This window comes from Ischnura elegans, chromosome 5 (genome assembly GCF_921293095.1).
Source record: "Ischnura elegans chromosome 5, ioIscEleg1.1, whole genome shotgun sequence".
Classification (NCBI taxonomy): domain Eukaryota; kingdom Metazoa; phylum Arthropoda; class Insecta; order Odonata; family Coenagrionidae; genus Ischnura; species Ischnura elegans.
The window spans coordinates 60,867,995-60,880,438 of NC_060250.1; the positions used below are offsets into that span (position 1 = coordinate 60,867,995).

General features: G+C 41.1%; 1 protein-coding gene across 1 annotated transcript in view; it reads right to left on the reverse strand.

Annotated features, from left to right (window-relative positions):
* LOC124158971 overlaps window positions 1-6,873 on the reverse strand; it is an 85,416-nt gene extending 78,543 nt beyond the window's left edge. The window contains exon 1 of the mRNA XM_046534416.1: window positions 4,103-6,873. The gene's annotated coding sequence lies outside the window, so the exon portion shown is untranslated. The remainder of the gene's footprint in view (window positions 1-4,102) is intronic.
* Window positions 6,874-12,444: the final 5,571 nt, after the last annotated feature.

The following is a 12,444-nucleotide window of genomic DNA, read 5'->3' on the forward strand; positions in this document are numbered from 1 at the left end:
AAATATATTAATAATAATATTTACTTGATAGTCATCATAACAACTACATTTATTATTAAAAACTAAGCTTGCATCAGGTCTCTTGGTGAAGGTATATTTCTCCTGTGCTCAAGATAGCTCGAACAAAGAACAAGGTACAATCGTAACAACCCTCTCTAGTTCTGTTTGTATATCAATCAATAAAGGCAGAAGGGGAAAGTTCTCTTAGGAGGAACGTAGGGGAATCAGAGGGAAGAGGAATGGACACAAAAGAGGGGGAGGGGTAAGGGAATGAGTCCCAAATCAGCTGTTTCACGGAGCAAAACCAAGCTCACTGAACGCCACCCGTGCGGTCAGCGCCGTGAGCTCGAAAGAGAGGGGAGATACGTTCCCTCCCCTCCGTTCGCCAAAAAAGGGGGTGGGGTGAGGAGGGGAGGGCTGGCGTGCGTGAGTTATTCCACAATGAAAACGCAGGCACGCACCGAACAGCTGACCGAGGCCGCGCTAGCCGAAGGTCGAGAAGAAGATGAAGAACAGAATCAATCCCTTCGCTCATGACAACTCACTTTTATCGCTCGACGCCATTCTAAATTCACGACGCGTGAAGAAAATTCTGCGAGCTGCGTCCTTCTTGGAGACAGAAGTCACTTCCTAGATAGCTGTCGTAAAACTTCGAAAGGAACTCAAGCAATAGAGACAATACAAATGTCCCTTTACGACATAGGAGACTGTTATGTGCGGGAATGGATGTGAATTTTACCACTCGTCATAAAAGTTTTGACAATCCCAGTCTGATGTCAGCAATAGTGGTACTATCTTCCTTCAGGGCCGCAGCCAGAAAATAATATCGGGGGGTTAATGTAGGAGTAAATTATGGGGGGTCTCTCTCAAACACAGGAAGGAGGATTCCTCGGACACCCATGCTTGCTACGGCCTAGTCTTGCTAGAATAAATACCAAACACAAATTAAACCGCAACCATAGATAAGCAAGTCCAAATTAGCATTCAAGCTGACTAAGCGAAACCGAAGTGAGATGGCAACTGGAACCGTATCAATCCATTCCCAAGGCATTCATTACAACCGTAATAAAAACAAAATGAACTCAAAAACCTCTTTGATATTTAAAAATGTAAAACGTTTTCGCGTGCTAGCTAACCTCACACCCACCCGAGAAGCATAAATAATACCACTAACGTTAGTAATACAATAATCAATGCATCACGGATAGGCGTCGTTATGGGGATTGTTTTTGTCAACCTCTCTTCGGGGTCAACCAATCACAAATCTGAAAATTATGGATCTATCAGGAACGACACATTCCCCGTATAGCTATCGCCAAGATCATGACGCATACGGGATGCATAATCTTGTTCACAATAGGAGGGAAATTATAGTAATCATAGTATTTTGCAAATAATGCCGGTATTCAAGTGCTGAGCGGTGTCGGATTCGAGGCGATTCTCGCATTCAATACGCCAATGACATCAGCCAAAGTTTGCCACCAGAGGGTTGTTCCTGCAGTGACACAAATTTATGCAAATATGGAACAATCCATTGACAATATACTCAGCAAGTGAGAAAAGGTTCCGGCACACGAGTCTTTCGTAATGCCCAGAGAGAAATAGGAGGTTTTTTTATCAGTGAAAGAGGGAAACATCCGGTTCTGCGATCTGGGACTTCCTCAAAGACCGCACCCATATAACAATATACTCATTATCATAATGAAACATATACAGTGCAGTTAACCAAAGGTGATATGATAATTCTTACGGCAATATTTAAATTTTTTATCATTCAAACGGCTGTACAGGTGCACACTGTACGTTTACACCGGTCGCCCACAGAGACCAGTGCGTGAGTTAATTACCCACTCAACAACCCATGACACAGCAAAAGTGCTCCTCGCATCTAGAATATGGAACAACCATTAAACAATATTGATATATTTGGTGTTTTTCATAATCAGCAGTTCTTATAGAAAAACAAAAGTAATGGGAGGAATGCTATTCTCGGATTGATTGAATCTTGAATATAAATGGAGTATAATTTCCACCATGCAGTAAAAAATGGTGGATAAATGATTGGAACTGGATAAATATAAGGAAGAGCAATCGGAAATTCTGAAAAAAGCTAATATAAGCTGAAGTTATATAGGGTCCATCATGCTCATTAACGCTGACACAAATAGAAAAACTACAGGGTATTGGCTCAAATAAATACCAGCTGAACCTCTGAGAATGCAAGTGATATGACGTCAGATGACCAAGCTCAAAAAAGTCTTGGATAAGATATGTTCCGACCAATAATCGGAAGAAAAGGGATGATAATAAAGATGAGAATGACCACGCATTGATTACAAGCTGGGAAAAAAATCAATGAGACAGCTGACAGTTTATCATAAGAAAACAAGGGGGACGCAGCCATAAAAAATGTATCATCACTACATCACCATAAAAGTTAGTGCGTGAATACATGGCCAATTTAATTCAATTTAGCAACGTGGAATAAAAGAAAAATAATTCAAATATAAGGGAATATTTAACATAACCCTACAATTAACGCTATAATAACAACGATGAAGAATTTTCATATGACAGCATTAACGACTATCAGCTGTTTTTTTACTTGCACCAAATCGTACTAAACTCACTGGCGCCTCTTAACTTTAAAGATTGTCGTTTTAGTGTTTTCCTGAATTATTTGATTTACCTTGACAGCAATCAAAGCTTATACAGTAAGTATATAAATACACATGAACTGTGTTGAATGGGCCGAAGTATAACGAGGGCTTTAGAAAGAGTTAGAAGATTTTTCCATCATGCATCTCATAAACGTTTTTCTTACAATAGATTTCGGAGCTGCTGAGGATCTGATGAATGATCTTTTCCCAACATTAAAAACGAGGGTCCCTTAATCGAGTCTCACTTTCACCTGGCATCCTTACAGACTGGTATTTCCAAACATGTAGAAATCTAGATCGTCAACACCTGCGATTCTTGGTTTACCATGCTGCCCACGTTGACGCAGGCGGAAGGCAACTCACTTTTAAGAGGAAAGCCATTAAATGGGAAGGAGGAGGTGATCACAGATTTCGGATTGCATTGAGGTTTGTATGCTTTTGGAATACGTAGCATTTATAGTAATTCAACAATCCTTTCATTTAGCTATTTTAATCAAGAATGATCGCAGGCTTTTTAATCAACCTCAATATTTGACTGATGTGAGGTAAATGAATAATGTTATGCGAATACCATTTGTTGCCTACGTGACGAGCATTACAATCGGAAAACACGTAATAGTTACAAAAATATCAGCCCATAAAAACATCTCATCATTCGAGTCCATTCAATGACTACTGTTTTAATGCAACGACGAGTGGCTCGCTACAGAGTAAATATGAGACACAAATATTCACAAATTTTGTCATCCAGAAACGGCAATTAAGTTTATAAAAATGTTGAAGATCTAGAAACAAGAAACGTAATGCAAGGACTGTTTCCAGAATTCGTCAAGCAGCACTGTCGCTCACCTCGCCAACTAAAATGGACTTCTACGTTTAATTTGGGTTTTTGTGTCAACGATTCAAGCCGTTACATAAAAAAATTAAATATAAATACCTGGGCCACCTGTGATTACACGACAGTAAAAGTAACGCCTAACGCTTGATAATTAAATGTAAGCAATCAGTGAGATGAACGACAAAAAATATATAAACAAGAAACAAGCGAACAGCGCTTTGGTACTCCATGCGTTTGAAGTAAGTCAACAAGCATTCCAACAGAGAGTTGTGATATCCACAATGATATTCAAAATATCAGAGGGCTAATTTTAATTAATATTAAGACATAAAATTTCTCCTCACAGTATCAAAGGCAGCAATGTATTGAAAAATCGTAAGCAAACTACTTAGAGCCTTTCACCTACAATGAGGGTCGAAAGGAATGGCAAATCGGGCACAGCAGGTATGAAATGCAGAGAAAGAGGCAGGGTTTTCATTCCTTTGTAGCAGAAACCAGTTTGCTCAGATGCCAGATATGCGTGTAGGCCAGAGTGCTTGGTATCTTTATTTAGGGATGGCAAAGATAAAAGCACCTAGTAAGTGGAAGAAGATGCATGCCTCACCTTATATTCGAGGGGAATCCCTCTTCAGCAAGCTAGGAATGCTATCTCCACGCCAGAATTGCCTTCGCGGAGTCTTCTCTCGGGTTGCAATTCTTCACTCCTCCACAGTGCTGTGAAATATTCGCTCCGACTTATATTACCGTTTCTCCCTGAGATAACGGCTTTCTGCAAAAGTATTAGCTGGAAGTAGTCTCTGTCCTTTGGGTATCAGCTTCTTGATAAAGTTGACGGGAAACGCGCGAATAAACTGACTCACCGCGAACAATGGCAACAACAATCAACCCATTGGAAGTTATAGCGATCAGCTGATCAACAACAATCTTTCCTCCCTGTGGAGATTCTGCAATGGTTGCGTTATCTTGGTCGTCACATGTGGAAGGGAAAGACCAAATAGATCGACCTTTGTCGAAGTTGAACGACTAACAAAAGATCACAACTAATTCGCAGCAGAAGTCCAGTCACTCACACAAACACACGATAAGTTCATAAGAGCAAGAACCGAACGAACAACACTGTCTCACTCCTGGGAAGATAGATTTTTAGGGGGCTTTGCACTCTTCACTTCAACTATCTATTTATATTTCCTCGTCACGTAAAGAGGTCTTAAAAACATATGCGTCCCGTATATATGCGCTACCGCGAGTACCAGTCGTCAAGATATCTGCGAACTTTCTCACATTTATCGATTCTCGACTTGAGGTTTAAATTCCTCGCGCAACGGCGGCAGCATACAGAAAACAAACCTCACTGTTCACTCCCTGACCAAAGCTGTGATTAAGGACAGTTGGGAAACGATAAACAGAAAAGCAGCGATGACGAGGACACAAAAACGGTAGTAATATAATTATCACAAGTAAAAAAAAAACACCACCGTCGCCCCGCCCGCGACAATGCAACAACCCCCAACGACAGTCTCCCTGGATATGAGGTGATATGCAGGCAACTCAGCAACAGCGCATGCGGCAGCGAGAAGGGAGGGGAGAGAACACGGTCGCTAGGCAACAGCAGCTTATAACTGAGGTGGGGGGGCTTACAAGGGCTGAGTAGGGGCAGGCAGTGGCGAGAGGGGAGGAGCTAGTTCGGCAGGTTTTTCCGTTTAAAAACCAGCACGAGAACCTCACAAGGAGGTAGAGTGCGAGTCTATGGCGAGCGTGTTTGGATCTTTCCGTATAGGCTCGCCAGCTGCTGTCAAGCGGACTTCTCTCGAGTCTATTCCCGCGGAAGCGTCGGAAGGAGTATAATTCACCGAAAACACGGCAAAATGAGAATAATGAACGTTATGTATTGTTTTTTTCAACCATTGAAGTATGGCGTTCACTCAAATTCACATAAACCCTCTAATTTAGCGTGACCGCCTAAACGAAATAATGGATGTCCTTCTATTAAGAACATATACTGCAATACAGCTTCATAAACATTCAGCCACCTTTTTATCCCATTATGCCGTCCTTCTGAAAACAGAGCAGAGGGATGCAAATCCTTTAAACCTCAGGAAATAAATATCATTCTCATAGACTCCCACATTTTAATTGGTTTCATGGATGCGTATCATGTTTTGGTGAGGAAGAGTTAAATCACAACAGAAGTTTTTTCCCCTCACTATTCCTACTTTCCTCCCCGCTACCGGTGGTCGCTGACCCTGCGTTTTCTAGCCTTCAACACCTGCAAGCAGCGTAGAACGCGGAGCCGTCTCTGGCGGCCCATATGAGTCGCCAGGGTGCCGAGGAAAATTGCGCTCAATGCTTTTACGACCTGAGACTTTCCTTTTACCACCTTGACGGACACTGTGAAACTTTTTATCCCTCTATGAGGCCGTCCAGAAGCCTTAAAATCGAACACCCTTGGAGTGGCTTACAGACAAATGCTTGCTTGCGACAGTTATCGACTGACTTCGCGGTGATTCTGAAGCAGTGATTACAATTCTCCTCTTCTCTTTTTGCTGCAGAAACTCCACTGCTAAGGGAAAATTGGCTTGAAAGAAGGTTGAAAATGACATCAAGTATTGCTAGTCCTGATAAGTTAGATAAGTTTCGGTCGATGAAAACGTCCTCCGTATTAATGTTCTTTCAGAAGTCCGATCTAGGTGGGAGAAATTTTTTGGAGAAACGATCACTGTATACAGGAACTGTTGACAGAAAAGTTTTACTCCTCTAGCATCCAATTCGTTCCTGTATCACTTTAAAATGCTTCGACTGAGCTTTAGTGTCAATCGTGTCAATCGTTGCGTTGAAGTTTCAAGTTCTTGCACCCACGTAGCTCTAAGCCTAATTTCTTAGACGTTAAACCTATGTATAACCTATATTCCTCTTGAACGTAAAGTCGACGAAACTTGCCTTGGGCGATGCCCAGCTTCTTCACCGAGGCTGCGTAGTCTTATTACACCGAGGCAGGGAGCGTTGAGATGTGACGGAGGACGAGGCAGGAGAATCTGACGTTAGCAGAGAAGGAAAAGAAAACCACAAAAGAACCTAGTTTGGAAACTGAAGAAGAATATTTCTCTCTCGATTTCCCGGCTTCGACACCCAGCCAGAGTTGGTAAACGTTATCACCCAGAAAATCTTGCGGAAACGTCTCAATTTCGTCGTTCACGATGAGTAGTAGTTGCAAGTCTCGTTGCGCAACCACAAGGTGAGGATTCACTGGCTCTTGATCCGAAGTTTGGCTACTGCACACACACCAGCACGGCGCTGTGACTTCAGGAGCTATTATCGCTTGTTTAAAAAAAAGAACGACGATGATTAATCGCCGGGGCGACGGACGGGACTCACGCCTGTTGCCCGGTTAACCGCCGACGACTCCGTGTGACTGAGCCAGATTAGAGAGAGGGTATCGGGAAGAGAGGAAAAGGCGTGGGATTTCGCGATGGTGGGGACGGAGATTCCTTTTGGTCCACACCCCCGCCCCTGGACGCATGCGCAGTCATTTTTCTTCTTGCGGACACAAATACCGTGTGAGGGGTTTGAGAACATCCCTCCCACCGCCTAGAGACTCATTTCCGACGGTCAGTCAATGTCGACACTCATGATGCACATCCTGCATAGCTTATGTAAATTTTGTTCATCCGAGGAATGCATAAATATTTAAATATGAGTAAGGGAGAGCGGACTTGGCGCTGGCAACCTGAGGCAATCTTCTTCCTGTTGTATGCTCATAGATTGCAGCGAAAATATTACATTCGTGTAGGTATCCATACTGATATACAATTGTTTTACATTAGTGTACATTTTCTTTTCAGTGCATAAGGACGAGTCAAGTCTTAAGGCCTGTTTATACAATACATTAACACACACGAGTTAATGTCTGTTTGCGTGAATGATTTTTTGTGGACCGGAACGGATCGTGCACGAATGGATGTACCAAATTATAACAGGTCCTATTTTCCGTTAATGCATTAGCACGAGTTGGGTGGCTACACGGTGCATTTTCGTGCTCATTCTCGCGTTCATACATTAGACATTAACTCGAACGGGTTTATGTACCGTGTAAAAAGGCCTTTACATTCATATACAATGCGATATAGGTAATCCTTCTAAAATGCAGCCGTGGAATAGTCGGATTATTGGAAACGTACAGGAAACAAAATCAATACTCAACAATTTTTTTAAGGTACAATTTTGCAAATAAATTCATATAGTAAAGCAAACTCTCCCCGTTGCTTTTGATGTGTGTCAAAGTAGATAACCAAAGAAATAATAACGATTATGGTCGATAAAGGCAGAATAAACCCTGGGTACAACTGTGATTCTGCAAAGAACACATAAATAAACAATATTAAAATATACAATCACTATGTCTTGAAATGTCTTGTATTTAAAACGGACGACTTTATATTAGACGAAGGGAGGTCGCCAGCCTTGCACGCCGGATTACTGGAGGTGTGGGACTTCCGCAGTGCCGGATTACAAAGATTGTACCTAATGTACTAATGTGCACATTTTATACGAGTTGTCACTCGCCCTAGCTTTATTTAAATCGTGCAGTGGTAGCATGGAAAATATATGCAAGCGGATACAATGAGCACAATCGTGAGATAAACTTTATAGAAAATATGTTAATTGAATTCAACTTATAAAATATATACACCTTGTGATACAGATTATGACATACTTCACATATGTATCCTTGAAAATTTTGGTTAACAAAAGCTTTGTAAAATATTCGTAGATATATCAGTATATTTTCTCTGTCAATTTAATCCTCGTGAAGGATTTCATCGTCTTTTAAATACTAACTTTCTATCCACCTTGTCTGTATTGAAGTTAAATGCTCTGAACTTCTATTGCCATTCAAATTGTGCTACAACTTCATAAGGGTACTGCTGAATGCGGGTGTGAGCACTTCCTTAGGCCTTCAATTGTCACTGTTACAATAGCAAGAGAGACTATGCATCAAAGGCGAAAAATATCAGAAAATATCAGTTGTTACATTATCGGTATAGGTTTTCGCGTATAATGCTTTTTTCTGAATTTTCTTATTATTTATAACAGCAAGTTTTGTGTGTTCTAGCTTTATTGGCAGATTACCTCTATGAGTAATTGGCCTTTGCATGAATGCGGTGGTATTATTTGTTGCCATGCGTAACGTTTCTTGAACCGTGTGGAGTGCATGTAGGAATCCTATTACATGCTGCATGCCGGTGATTGATCACCGCCTGCCAAACACCCTAGAGGTAGCCCGCAGGATATTATATAGATGTAGATGTACGATGAGCTAAATAGTCTTAAGTTTGTGCCGCTCCTTTGGATGGGGTGATAATTTGGGTAAGATCAACAGTAGAACTCGGAAATAAATCCCATGAGGAAGTGGGGAAGACCAAGGGACAAACATTCAGTGCAAGGTAAGGAGGATATGGGGAAAAAGAAGTATGTGAAGTCTTAGAATGAGATTGGGATGTTGGTAGAAATGAGGCTGACAGAAACCTAACGTAGCTTTTCAAAGAGTGTTGGCAAAATCAGCATTTATGGTAAATTGTGGGCTCGGAAAAATTGCATCCACCTTATCCTGACCCCTCACTGTGCAGTTACCACACCGGACTAACTAAGCCTTCACAATCCACTCCGCTCCTCATTATCTGCCGCGGATAATCTTCAGGATATTGACCCTGCAATATTACAAGACTCGTTAACCCTAAAATATTTCCATGACTCATTGCGTACCTACTCGGCTGGGTTTCCTGGATAGTTAAGTGTTCCTGCTGTTTGTATCAAGAGGGAAGGAGCAATATATAACCATTGTCTGACCATCATAAATTGGTACTTTGCTGACGAACTGTCAGCCATTGAGTGATCCGTATTTTGTCGTTTTTTAAGAGACCATTACGGCAAAGATTTGAAATATTTTATCCAAGACCTAGAAATCCTGGGAAACCACAAAAACAAAAATTGTAAGGAATCGATACACACTCACAGCAACCAATCGTTACACACTCTTTGTTTATTCCGAATGTTGGTTTGGATGGATTAGGATAGAGCTTACCCCAATCTCAACCACAAACATTAAAGGTTGGCCATTGGCCAGACAAAGGATGGCTAGTTTCTCTCTTTGGGACAGCACGTACTTCGAGGACTTCGTTTAGGGGTTTAAGAAAATCTTTTCCCAGTTCAAACTCGGGGCCCCTCTCTCAGAGGCCAAATTCATAATAGGACTCGGCTACCACGCTCCGACCTATCCTATAATAAAGAAAACAAGCGATTCCAAGCCAAATAACGCAAAAAAGGAATTTGGTGAGTTAGGGTCCCAAAGGGGTGAGTCGACGGGTGTAGTAAGATATTTATAGCTAAACTTACTTAGGAAATTCGAAGAAGATATTTTCTCAGACGACGTGAATCATATCCTTCGTGTACCATCGTAAAATAGTGGACGTGATCATGAGAATAAAATAAAAGAAAAAGGTTGCAAAATAAAGATATTTAAAATGTCATTTATCCCTCGTACTATTAAGGATAGAAACGTTGTCTCAATTGATAGAATTAATGGCGTCGTTCGCTAGGATAACTATTTGCATGTTTTTTCATAGTTCTAACCTTGCATGTACTATCTCTAGGAATTACTAACCATTAGCATTTTTTTAAATAAGCATGTATATTTTTCTAGTGTGCGTAATATTTCTATGACCGTGCGGTGTGCAATGCTGTGCATGTGGCGGTCCACTTGCATGCTGCATGTTGGTGGTTTGTCACCCCCTGCCAAACACCCTAGAGGTGGCTCGCAGGGTATTATGTAGATCTTACTATCCTTTGGGATCCGACTCATAGACCTTGGTCGTCGGACTCTTACGAACAAATCGATCGGAGAATCTTTGGCATAAGGCCTCCAAAAGAGGGACCTCCGTCCAGGTCTCTCGAATCACATCTCTGGTATGTGATCTCATCAAATTCTCTTTGGCCAATAACTTAAGCTTATAGGCTGCAAAATTCGTGATGATTCCGCATAATTTTAGGCGTTCCTTATGGAATGCCCAAGGATTATTCTCAGAAGGATAACTTAAATTATATATTTAACCTACCTCTCTCTCATTGAGGATCTTCAGGTGGGACAGGAATGTTGGAATATAAACCAGTGATCGCTTTTTTTGGTAGTTTAATTTTGGTAAGGAGTGAAACATTTTTAACTTCTTTCCGAATATTTTGGAATTACAAGCCATCTCTCATTTGGGAATTTAGTCATGTTAATATGATTTGGCTTTCCCAATATAGTAGAAATGCCTCTCATGGAGCCGTCTAAATGCTGCTCCATAAGAACTCAAATCCTCAATGAAGGAAAGAAATAAATTCGAAGCATCGGCTAAAAAAATTCAATTTTTTATCTAAGATTTCTTAAGAAACCCCAAGAATTATTTAGCTACAGAAGTCATATAATTAATAATAAGGTTATAAAATAACCGATTACAGAAAAAAAGAAGCTTGTCTGCAGCAAAAATTAAGATATGCGATGGAAAATAAAATTTAAATAAAGAAACATGATGATTCGAGACAAACGTCTGGAATTCCGCATCATTTAATGTGTTTTTCGTAAATTTCCAAGGAATTTTTGCAGACGGTTAATTTCAATTTCTCTTTCAGCTCGTGTCTGGCTTTTGGGGGAATCTTGAGGCGCGAGAGGATGAGGTCGTTCTTCTTATCCCAGGTCCCTTAGGAGTCGATGAAGATTGTGCCTTGGATCACCTCCTTTTTGCCTCCCAGGCCGACGAATTGCTCGCACTCCTCGAGCGGATATTTGTAACTTTTCTTATGCTTGGCCGCCTCCATGGTGTTGTCGTACGGCAGGCAAACCCCGGAGAAATGCTTGGCCCCGCTTGGTACCTTAGTGGAAGAATGTCCATTATTAAGGGAAATTGCTAAGGGAAAGGGTCTATTATTAAGGGAAAGGGTTTGTACCTATAGGGAAGAAGCAATATATAACCATTGTCTGACCATCATAAGTTGATACTTGGCTGATGAACAGTCAGCCATTAAGTGAGCCATATTTTGTCGTTTTTAAGAGACTATTACGGCAAAGATTAGAATTATTTTATCCAAGACCTAGAAATCCTGGGAAACTACAAAAACAAAAATAGCAAGGAATCGTTACACACTCTTTGTATATTCCGAATGTTGGTTTGGATGGATGAGGATAGACCTTACCCCAATCTCAGCCACAAACATTAAAGGTTGGCCATTGGCCAGACAAAGGATGGCTAGTTTCTCTCTTTGGGACAGCACGTACTTCGAGGACTTCGTTTTGGGGTTTAAGAAAATCTTTTCCCAGTTTAAACTCGGGGCCCCTCTGTCAGAGGCCAAATGCATAATAGGACTCGGCTACCACGCTCCGACCTATCCTGTAGTAATGAAAATAAGCGATTTCAAGACAAATAACGCAAAAAAAAGAATTTGGTGAGTTAGCGTCCCAAAGGGGTGAGTCGACGGGTGTAGTCAGAGACCTTCCTATTCTTTGGGATCCGACTAATAGACCTTGGTCGTCCGACTCTTACGAACATAACAATCGGAGAATCTTTGACATAAGGCCTCCAAAAGATGGACCTCCGTCCAGGAGTCTCAAATCACATCTCTGGTATGTGATCTCATCAAATTCTCTTTGGCCAATAACTTAAGCTTATAGGCTGCAAAATTCGTGATGATTCCGCATAATTTTAGGCGTTCCTTATGAATGCCCAAGGATTATTTCTCAGAAGGATAACTTAAATTATATATTTAACCTACCTCTCTGTCATTGAGGATCTTCAGGTGGGACAGGAATGTAGGGATATAAACCAGTGATCGCTTTTTTTGGTAGTTTAATTTTGGTCAGGAGTGAAACATTTTTAACTTTCTTCCGAGTATTTTGGAATTATAAGCCATTTCACA